Below are 11,932 nucleotides of genomic sequence, written 5' to 3'. Positions count from 1 at the left end.
GAACTTCTATTATAACCACCAGATGGGTTCGATTGAAAAGTGATTCCCTGAATTTATATGTTGTAATTTTTATAAAAGCTATTCCAGATGTATTTTTAAGTGAGGCTGCTCCAGATGTCCAGTAAAATTGGATTTGTTTGTAACATTATATTGACATTCTTCCCTCTTAAAATTTGCACTCCACTTTTCCGTCCAATATTTTCTATAAATGCTGAACGACGTATTTGTTTTTCTATCAATGGCAGACTTGGTTCAGAGCTTTTGGATTTGAATATCCTAATTTGACAGAAATGGTTTCAGAGAACTTAAAGAAGATGGTTAAGAGAAGACGAATAACTTTTGTCTGAAATTCTGAGATGTCTGTCTCTTTCTAGAAATGTATCATCCAAATCAGTCATACAATTGAAGAGGATCTTTGCAATCAACAATCTCCATGCTCGCCTTAAAAAACGGAAATGAAAAGATGGTAATGGAAAGGTAGATGCAATGAAGACGGGTTGCCCTCAAGTATAAAAAGCATAGCCTTGTTAGGAAATATTGCAATGCAACTTTGTCTCAGCTCTTGGTCAATTAAACTTTGCAGCAGGTGCAGTTTCAGTAATACTAAACGATTGTACGGATTTGTACCCTCCAACAAATGTGAAAAATCCAAAAGCAGCAGCAAAGAAATATAATCCCCACATGGAAGAACTTCTTTGGCTTGTGATAACACTTTCCCAGCACTGGTTTTGCTGCCTTAGTCTGCAGGGTGTAGTGTGAAAACCGTAAAGAAATTGCTCATATCAAACTGCAACTTAGCAGCCTCTCACTGTTATCTACTTATATATATCAGCATTCTGGAATCAAAGAAAAAAAAAAAAAATAGTAACTTCACCAGTAACTTCTAGCCTGGTCTATCGTGGAAAGTTTGTATTTCGATGCAAACCAAAAATATAACTTACACGGTTAGGAGACATACCAATTGAGAAGAGTGAGAGCCAACAGAACCAAGCACATTCTCCATATCCTTAGAATGAAAAACCTTGCGGCAAACTGGGCAGACTCCCATATTCTCTCCCATTGCTCCATGCGGGTCTTAAAAAAGTCAGATCAGTTGGGATAGATCATTATGATGGCAGAAAATTAGAACCGATGAGAATATTTTCTCATCACATCACTTGCTCCCATGCAAGACAAATTCTGAAGTGCCAACAAGTACCACTATTGGCAACCAAAAAAACCTGGAAATGGGGACCAACAGGCTCCAAAAGTCAAAACAGAAATTGTGTCCCTTATCAAGATAATGAACCATTTGAATGCATACATGCATATCAAGATGATGAACATGAGTCTATGCCAATTATCAGAATTGCTTCGGGTCAGGGAAGTAATTGGCAGATATATAATTAAGTGAAATTCCATGCTGATAGCGAAAATTTGGGTCAAAACAAGATAGAGGTAACACGTCAGATATGGTATCTCATCCAATAAGGATATAGCAAAAGGAAATTATAGTCAATCACTAACAGATGAAACTCAATTGTACAGAATGATAAATTGAACAAACATTTTATCAAATGTGAAAACACGTGGAAAGGAAATACTTTCAGTGTGTATTAATTTGTAAAATAATACAAGGTATTTATACTAGTTACGAAGAGTAAAGTAAAAAATGTGTAATTACATATAAGGACACAATAAAATAACATATTACAATAAAAACTCTATACAAGACACTATAAAATGTAATACTCCTCCTCAAGATGGAGAGTAAATGGAATGAACTCCCATCTTGACTATCAATGTAGAAAATTGTTGGCTGCCCAAAGCTTTAGTAAGGACATTAGCAAGTTGATGTTGAGAAGGAACATGAAATGTCTTAAGAATCGCAGTTTGAAGTTTGTCCCGTACAAAATGGCAATCAAGCTCAATATATTTTGTGTGCACGTGAAAAAGAGGATTGGCAGCAATATGATGAGCAGCTGTGTTATCACAAAACAAATGAGAATTATTAGAATGAGAAACTCTAAAATCTGAGAGTAAGAAAAGAAGCCAAACAATTTCACAAGTTGTAGTGGCCATAAAATGGTATTCCGCCTCTGTAGATGAACAAGAAATTGTTTGTTGTTTCTTAAACTTCCAAGACACCAAGGAATCTCCAAGAAAACACAATAGCCCATGATAGATCTACGAGTATCAAGGTATGAAGCCCAATTTTAAGCTGACCCAGATCTTTCAGCTTAAATTTAGTGTCCAGTAACAATTTCAAATCATCAATAGCATGTGAATCATTACTGGAGATTAAGATATCATCAACATACACAAGAATTAAATAAAAGAAGCACCATTGGAACGAGTAAACAATGAATAATCAGCTTTGGACTGATTAAAACCAAGTGCAAGAAGAGTATTGAAAAATTTGGAAAACCATTGATGAGATGCTTGCTTCAATCCATAAAGGGACTTTTTTAATTTGCACACTTTAGACTCTCCCTTAGTATGAAAACAGGAGGAAGTGTCATATAAACTTTCTCAAGTAAATCACCATGTAAGAAATCATTATTGACATCAAGTTGAACCAAAGACCAATTCTGAACAGCAGTTATGGCAAGAAAGGTATGAACAGTAACCATTTTTGCCACAAGTAAAAAAGTTTCAGAATAATCCAACCCTTCACGTTGAGTATACCCCTTAGCAACCAATCGAGTTTTGTAACACTCAATAGAACCATAAGCTCTATATGTGATTTTATAAACCTATTTACATCCAATGGGTTTTTTTCCACTAGGTAAAGAGGTAACAGTCCAGGTATTATTATTTTTTAAGGCTAGAATTTCGGTTGCCATATCATCTCTCCAATGAGAGTGCTTGGCAGCCTGATAATAAAACTCAGGCTCTATATCAACAGTAACAACTAAAGCAAATGATTTATATTTAGGAGATAGCCTATGATAAGAAAGAATGATTAAGATCATATGGAGTACCTGCTGGTATAGGAACAGAACCTGTGGAATTTGATGCAGAGTGTGTAGTAAGAGAGTTGCAATAATAATGTTGCAAATAACTAGGAACTCCTCTATGTCTAGATGATTTACGGATTGGAATGGAGACTATTTGAGGTTCTGTTTGAGATTCTGTGAGTGGTTCAAAATCTGTATGAATATGTGTAGATGACGAGGGTTGTGGTTCATGAGTTGTATGAACTTGAGATATATTGGGAGAAGCTGTATTTGGTGAAAAAAAATCCTTAGCAGGGAATGAAAACTCAGTTGAAGGCATACGATAATGTTCAAGTATTGATGATTGACTTGAAACATAATTAAAATGCACTGTAGTGGAAGCAGGAGGTGAAACAAAAGGTAAGGAAAAATGAGATTTATAAGGAAAGACATACTCATGAAAAACAACATGTCTTGAAACAAAAGTATTGTTTGCGGCAAGATCTGAGAGCTTATAGCCCTTAATGCCAAAGGGATGACCAAGAAAGATACACTGTTGGGCTCTGGGATCAAACTTGGATCTTGATCTAAGTAGAGAGGATGTAAAATAAAGACAGCCAAAAATTTTAAGATGATCATAAGTGGGAGGGGATTGAAAGAGTAGTTCACAAGGTGATTTATTTCCCAATAAAGGCGTAGGCAATCTGTTTATAAGATGATTAGCTGTAAGAATGGCATCACCCCAGAAGGGAAGAGGTAGATTGGACTGAAACATTAAGGCCCGAGCAGTATTTAAGAGATGTTGATTTTACGCTAAATAACATAATTCTGTTGAGGAGTTTCAACACAACTCAAATGATGGATAACACTTTTAGATTTAAGATAGGATGTTAAGAAAAATTCAATATCATGATCAGTACGAATTTTCTTAACTTTTGTGAGGAACTGTGTTTTAATAAGTTTGAAAATTTGAGGAATAAGAGAAGAAACTTTAGACTTGTATTTTAAAAAATAAATTCATGTGGCCCACGTACAATTGTCAATAATTGTTAGAAAAAATGTATGACCTTCAACAGTTGGGGGTAGAAAAAGGCCCCCATACATCACAATGAATCAAATCACATGGAAATGTAGAAATATGAGAATTATTAGGAAGAGGCAATTTCTTTTGTTTGGCCAGAGGACAAACAAGGCATGGAGAATTAGTATTCAACATATCAGGCACAAATTTATGTAGAAATTTCATCCTAGAATCAAAAGGATGACCTAATCTATTATGCCAAAGTTCAAACAAGGCATATTTTGTGGATTTTGAGCAAAGAGTTTGAGTGAAGTAAATCACTAGGAGAAGAGCCTGATTGTTGCAGAAAGTAAAGGCCTCCCTTGTGTCTACCCACTCCAATCAGCTTCCATTGAGTCAGGTGCTGTATAAAAACAAAATTAGAAAAAGAAAAAAAAAAGTCATGCAGCAAGTCAGAGTCTAGGTTAACTTGCTAACAGAAATTAATTTGAATGAAAAAGCTAGAATACAAAGAACATCTCTAAGTATCAAATCCTTAGAAATGTGAACAGTGCCAATATATGTAACAGATACACTTTTGCCATTTGGAAGCTTGACAGTAATGTTAATGACTGGAATGAAGGAAGAAAAATAAGATATAGATGGAACCATGTGATCTGTGGCTCCCGAATCAAGAATCTAAGAAAAGGAAGCATTATTAGTAGGTACAATATGATTGGAAGAAAAAACAAATGGAATATGAGAGAAGCCTATACTAGCAATTGGAACAAAGGATGTAGAGGAAACTGCATTAGCAGTGTGTTGTGCATTAGAGGTAACAGGATCAGACGGCTGAAGCATAGCCAGTAACTGCTGATATTGAGACTCAGTTAATGAAATTGGAGAGGTAGCCAAAGAAATGTTGTCAGAGACAACTTGATTGGCCATGGACTGCTGCCATGGCTTGAACTTGTATCCAGGAGGAAAACTGTGAAGCTTGAAGCACTTCTCAATGACATGACCAACAAGACCACAATGCTTGCACATAGGATGCTCTTTCTTGAACACAGGCTTCACAGATTGATTAGTATCATATTTAACAGTAAAAGCATGATTATCATGTGAATATGCAGAAGATATAGAAATCTCACGTTGTTGTTCCTTTTGTAAAACAAGGCTGAAAACCTTGTAAAGAAGAGGTAGCAGATCCATTAAGAGAATCTGAGCCCTAACAGAGGCAAAGGACTTATTCAAACCAACAAGAAATTATAGTATACGCTCTTGTTGAAGATAGGAATTAAGAGTTTAAACAGCTCCACAAGAACAAACTGGAATCGGTTTGTAATTGATTAATTTGTCCCAAAGACCTTTCAGCTTAGAAAAATAGGCACTAACAGTCAACTGGCCTTGAGAAAGAGTCAAAATTGACTTTTGTAACTAGAAAATAAGGGGGCCATTCTTCTGAGAGATCACTCTTTGAGATCATTCCAGATCTCATGTGCCGTATTGATGTAGAGAAATCTTAGATGAAACAGAGTTAAGAATCTAGGAGATTACCATATTATTATAGTACAGCCAAGAAGCAAGTGTTGGATCGACAGGATTTGAAGGTTTGAGAATGGATTTGAAGATTTGAAGGTTCGACAAACCCTAACTTATTCTTTGCGGACAACGCCATGTGCATCAATCGACACCATGAGTGATAGTTATCACCATTAAGAAATTGACTAACGAGAATAATACCAGGACTATTTCCTGGATGAAGGAAGAATAGATTTGATGTTTCTTCTGTGGGAGAAGAAGGCTTCGGAGCAATGGGAGAAAAGAGAAAATCATGAAAGTCGTGTAGAAGAAGACTCTAGAAATCTGATACCATATCATATGTAAAAACACGTGGAAATGAAATACTTTCAGTGTGTATTAATTTGTAAAATAATACAAGGCATTTATACTAGTTACAAAGAGTAAAGTAAAAATGTGTAATTACATGTAAGGACACAATAAAATAACATATGACAATAAAAACTTTATACAAGATATTATAGAATGTAATAGATTTCAAATATTAACTTGGGGTTCGACGTTGAGGAGTGGGTAGCTTCTGCTCGATCTGACGATGGAGCTCAATGGCAAAGAGAGACCAATCGATCATGGTCAAGATGTTATGGTCGAGGAGTGGGGAACGACTGGCTGAATAGAGGTTGGAACTCATGAAGCGGGGCAGAGGAACTAGAGAGAGAAGGGATGGAGGAAAGAGAAATGAGGATATCAACTTTTCTAAATTGTCACTGTACGTAGCCTAGCGGAATTGTGAGATTAAACTACACAGCAACTTATTGAAAATGCTCAATGAAATGACCAAGCACGAGAGACGCAATTTTGCATCTGGGAATCCATTTATTGATATCAACGAAACTCACGGGTGCCATTTTAGCAGCTCTAGAAACCCCAAACCTGCAAGACAATATCTCAAGGGCAGGGCAAGCACAACCAACAAAAAGAAACTGATGCTTTAATATAATTTTCTTTACAAAGTATTTAATAGCTTGTTCACACATCACATGATAAGAGAAAAATTGATAATAAACTCTCCAGTTGCTAATTACTAAGAGAAAACTGAGAAATGCAACAAAAACAAAGGAAACAAAAGTCATAAATACGAGGAAATTGATCGAATTGAGGAATTAACCTGCTATGGAGACCTGGAGCTCTCTGAGATCTCCTATAAATTCGCCCGAAATTTTGAAAACAAAAACTTAAAATACCTCTATATATACTCACATTTAATATTTTTTGCAAATTCACCCGAAATTTGGGAAACCTGCTACAAAACGTACCTTTCCTTTCATAATGTGTTGTATGGTGGTATTGAGGTCTCCTTCTATCATTGGTTGAAAAGTTTCAGACTCTTTATGTACTCCTTGTAGCTTAGGTGTTTTCATACTTATTGAAACAAACATTTTTAATTTTTCACATCTAGCCATTGACATGTTTTCCAGAGACGGCCACTCAAAAGCATTAGCCACATTGCAAAAACACTCCAAATTTGGTAAATTTTTTAGCCAAAGGTTCTTCACTTGAGGGAATGCAATCACATGATCTTTTTTCTCTTCGTCTCTTGATTCTTTTGCAAGGATTTCTTTCATTTCATCGCAGAACAAAACATTTATTTCTTCTAATTTCACAAGAAGTTTTGCAACAGATGGTGTGAATAAACATTTCGAACTATGACATCTCCAAACTCGTAGCAATCTCAAGTTATTGAAGCCCTTGATATCTCGTGGACCTTTCTTCCATATATGCAACAGTTTCGGTAAAAGGAATAATCTCAACTCTATCAAATTGTTTATGATATAATTGCTTTCTTCAAGATTTAGTCCTTCAAGTTCAAATATCACTTCCAATGAATCACATAAATTTACATCAAGGTCTTCTAGATTTTCCAAACTTCTAATCAAGTTATATGGAAATAGAGACCACATCTATGTTTGATTTTTAGTCTCACTCCCATTTGGCTCCTCTTGCTTTGTCAATGTAACCTTAAAAAAAATGACACTGTCAAAAGTAGACTCATACATTGGAGGAAATCAATTTTTTAATTCTTGTTCTAAACTAATTAAGGCTTGACTTCAATTTGAGCCCCTAAATCAATAATGATAATGCAAATAACCAATTTATTTTGATTTATAATCTAATGGAACTCTAGTGTCTTTAAACGAATTGTTCAAAGTTCCTTTTGGAGATCTTAAAAAAGTATATATAAAAAATAAAAATAATAGAAATAATTAATCATGTAATACTGAAGAGAACTAGAAATGTACAGATTATTCATTAATAAAAGAAGGGCAACCCATGGTGGCCCTTGTGCAGAAAAAGAAGTTATTGCTTGCTATTATTATTATTATTATTATTATTATTATTATTATTATTATTATTATTATTATTCTAGTTTCTAAAAGTAAGGGTAGTGAGGTGACTAGCTTATAATTTACAGCTAGCAAGGTAAATTTAAATTTACTCAATGGCCCTAAAAGTGTTATCAAATTCAACCTTTAATTGAAAGAAATATTTGAAAAATTAGTGACAGTTTTTAAGTGAAATTATCCAAAATTTAATTTTTAAAGGGAGCAAAAAGATGAAAATTGGAATGCATGCACGATTAAAGCAGGTTTACAATATGAAGATCATGTAATACAAAATATTCTCAATATAAGACGAAAGTGTTTCAAATAATAATAATAATAATAATAAATAAATAAATAAACATTAATCATGATGCTCATATCTCTTTGTTAATGTCATGTTTATTCCCTTCTAAAGAGGAGCTGTTATTTCCTTGGCATCTCTTAGCACTACGACTTGGTACACAAGACTCTAGGCAGCAGTTGAAAAGTCCAACTGAATTTCTTGATCGTACTGAGGAACACTAGGCTCTGATACACTAGTCAACACTTGGGACAATAATACGATTCGATCTTCTTTATGGATGGCCTCCCAAAAGAATGGGCTTTGCTACTAAAACTCGTAGGGATATCTTCTTTCATTTCTTCTCCAGCTTCGTCCTCCCTTTCAATAACGTTTTCCATCAATTCGCAACCCCTTATTTCTATGCTTTGAAGTTGCACAAGTAGTTTTGCAACAAAAGTAGGAAGCAAACTTCTAAAATTATGACATTTCAAGATATTAATTGATATTAAGTTTTGAAAGCCTTAAAATCCTCTTGGAATATTCTTCCACACATGTGCCATCCATCTAACTTCTGTAAATATAGACTTCTTAATTGAGAAACTGCTACGACGGGTTGGCGGTTCTCTATGACCTTCTAAATCAAATACCACTTCTAGTAATTCACTCTCTCCTACATAAATCTCTACCAAATTAGGAAACCACAAAATGGTGTTGGATGAAAATAGTTTATGAGAGAGGGTTGTTGATGAAGGGCTACCTCCTCCTTTAACATGTTTAATGCATTAATTCAATCATTACAATGTTGTGAGTAGTAATTTTCAAATATAAATAATGTATATCCTTAATATAGAAAATTAATAAGATGTTTATTCCCAACGAAAATCATATTACTAAATTACAAATTTTTCGAGCAAGAAAGCTAAATTTTTCCAGCAATAGTATAAAATCGTTAACTCTTTAGAAGTTTTCAAGAGATTTGATCTTTAAAGTAATCCACATAGAATATGAATCATAGATGTATTATTAATCGGGAGAACATAACTCAATTGAGTCCATGGATTTACATATACCAATGAGCCTTGGTAAGGAAGATAAATGTATTTTATCCAAGTTCGACAATGTAGTGACATTACCATCTTCTCCTTCCTTTAAAAAAATTTCTTGTATCTTTTTGCAACAAAAAACCTCCAAAAATTTGAGTTGAACCAAATCTCTCACCATGGCCAACCAAAATATATTTTTCGAACGGTCGCAATCATATGTATCACAATGTTTAAGGTTGCCAAAAACAACCCTACTCTCCATAAGTACTTTCCCAAGATCACTTGCATCCTCCCATATGAGGCCAATTTTATTATCAAATAAATATCTATCATCATCCTTAATGTTTATCCTAAATTTAAAGTTGGAGTTACTAAAGTGCAATTCTTTTGGCAAGTACCCGATACAGTTGGAGTTACTAAAGTGCAATTCTTTTGGCAAGTACCTGATATTTGGTACACTAATTTCTAAAACCGTCATTTGATTGAAACGAGGAATTAGTTTAGCAAGGCTTGTATTATTACTTGTTCCTTCCCCATTTCCATTTATCGTAGTCATACATTTCCAGTTCTTGAATTCTGCCATGTAAAACTCTTCTAGATGAGATAAACTGGATATGACACCCACTACAATTCGCTTTAGAGATTGGCATCCCTTCATATCTGGCAACTTTAATTGGCTAAGATTTCCTATTTCACGCAGCAACTCCTCTATCTCGAAATCACAAAAACTAAGAATTTCTAGTTTTCTAAGGGTTCCAATTGCCGACACATCTCCTAAGTGACAACTTTCCATACTCAACATGCGAAGGTTCTTGAGGACTTGGATTGATTGTGGCAATGACGTCAAGGAGAAGCAACCTTCTTGCAAAGACAACATCTTTAGCTCATTCATCCCATTAAATAAATTGTCTGGCAATGTTTTTGAATACTTTATACATGATAGTCGCAAAAACTGAAGTTTGGGACACTTCAACCTACTAGGATGCCCTTTCATTTCTCCAAGTAAAAGAGAAATTGTGGTGTAATTGTCATATGTATCCTTCTGTGGCCATTCTTCAATTCTTCTATCCAACTCTACCATAAAACCATGTTCTTCTCTGTATGCAATTGATATGACAATATCTCGTACAACATCATGCATTTTGACGCATTCATCCTTTTGGTTATCTAACAAGAGATTTGATTTTCAAATAATCCAAACTATTGCATTGACATGTACTCTTTTTGTCCCATAGTACCAAAGACTTTAGGAAACCTTTTTGCAACTCCATATCTGACTAAATGTTCAACTAGAACATCAAAATCATAGGGATAGAAACAACATAACAAAAAGCCTGATTTGGCCTAGTCACTTCTTAAATAATTGTAACTAAAGTCAATGTTGGAATATACCTTTGGATGCATACAAGGGATATATTGTGCGATAGACATTTTAAGGTGTTGAAGTGCAGTTTTCCACTCATACTCATCTCTTTTGCTGCTAAGAGTACTTCCAACCGTTGCAATAGCAATGGGCAAACGACCACATTCCTTTGCAACCTATTTTGCTATTGAGATTAGATTTGGAGTATTGATACAATCATCTGCCATCTCCTTGAAAAGATGCCAAACTTCTTCTTTAGATAAAAGTTCAATTGAAAAAATGTTTTGAAAGCTCATTTGATTACAAGTTTCTTCACTTCTTGAATTCAACAAGATTTTGCAGCTCTTTTCTTTTAGTGCATGATAAACTCCAATATCCTCAAGATCAAGTGAGTCCCAAACATCATCTAATATCACAAGGACACTCTTACTATTTGTCAGTCTTGAATGTATTTGAGCTACTTTTCCTTCTAAAGTCTTTTCTTGTAATTCAGAACCTAGTTGCAACGCAATTTGATCTTGAACCCTTATCAAGTCTAGTTTTTGGGACACCACTACAATTGCAGCTTTCTTAAATAAACAATCAACTTTGACATTTCTAGCTATCTCTTTGGCCATTTCAGTCTTTCCAATCCCACCCATACCACATAATGCAATCATGTCGATTTTGTCATTCCTTAGAGCCTCCAAAACATTTCTAATCATTGATTTTCTTGTTTCAAAATCCTTAAACCGTCCTATGGATGGTAATCTCACTTCCAATGGAGGTGTAGTATTGAACACTCTATCATATTTTTCACTTCTTCTAGCAACTCAACAATCACTCAAGTATTTTTCTAAGCTTTCTTACCCAAGGAATAGCGAAGTTTCAGATCAAGACACCAACCATTCAAGCACATCCTGTTAGTTTTGACATCTTCTTCAAAGAATTTCTTCACTTCCTCAATTTTTTTCCCCACATTTGTCAGCCACGTCTTAACTTCACTTGCGACTACTTGGTGATTCCATTGGGCCTCATCAATAGATTGTTGCACTGCCTCCTTCTTTTCAAGTCACTTCGAAAACTTTTCTTCAAGGATTGTTATAACAGCCCACTGGAAATTTAATGGTGAAATTTCTATAGACTTTAAGAATCTCGTGAAAACTCCGTAAGTTTTCACGAATTGACTAATCGCATAATTTTAGTCTGTCAGTATAGTTAGTGTTATCATTCACTATGGTGTCAGGAGTGTGATTTTATTTATTTGAAATAGTTAAAAGTATCAGAATACGTTATGGTCTATGCCATTAGACTCAGTTGATTATTTAGGATTTTATGGCGTAATAATCTTATTTTCAATTTTCAGACGATATGCTTGTTCGAAAGCGCATTTTACATTTTTTGAGGCACTTCGGGGTAGAATTTTGGTAAATAAATTACA

The 11,932-nt window shown here is 34.6% G+C and overlaps 1 long non-coding RNA gene and 1 pseudogene across 2 annotated transcripts; both read right to left on the bottom strand.

Annotated features, from left to right (window-relative positions):
- Positions 1 to 337: 337 nt before the first annotated feature.
- LOC122298480 lies at positions 338 to 6,699 on the bottom strand. Of its 2 annotated transcripts, XR_006239425.1 has the most exons (3): positions 6,608 to 6,699; positions 959 to 6,372; positions 338 to 741 (listed from the first exon to the last, which is right to left on the bottom strand). It is a non-coding gene; the product is annotated as an uncharacterized LOC122298480 (long non-coding RNA). The 2 variants fall into 2 exon arrangements; XR_006239424.1 differs by lacking the exon at positions 6,608 to 6,699 and having other exon boundaries at positions 959 to 6,392.
- Positions 6,700 to 8,363: 1,664 nt separating this feature from the next.
- LOC122298803 lies at positions 8,364 to 11,216 on the bottom strand (annotated as a pseudogene).
- Between the last annotated feature and the right edge of the window lie 716 nt (positions 11,217 to 11,932).

The sequence above is a fragment of the Carya illinoinensis genome, chromosome 16, assembly GCF_018687715.1.
Source record: "Carya illinoinensis cultivar Pawnee chromosome 16, C.illinoinensisPawnee_v1, whole genome shotgun sequence".
NCBI lineage: Eukaryota > Viridiplantae > Streptophyta > Magnoliopsida > Fagales > Juglandaceae > Carya > Carya illinoinensis.
Note: the sequence above shows the minus strand (reverse complement) of the source record. Positions and strands in the feature narration are given on the sequence as shown.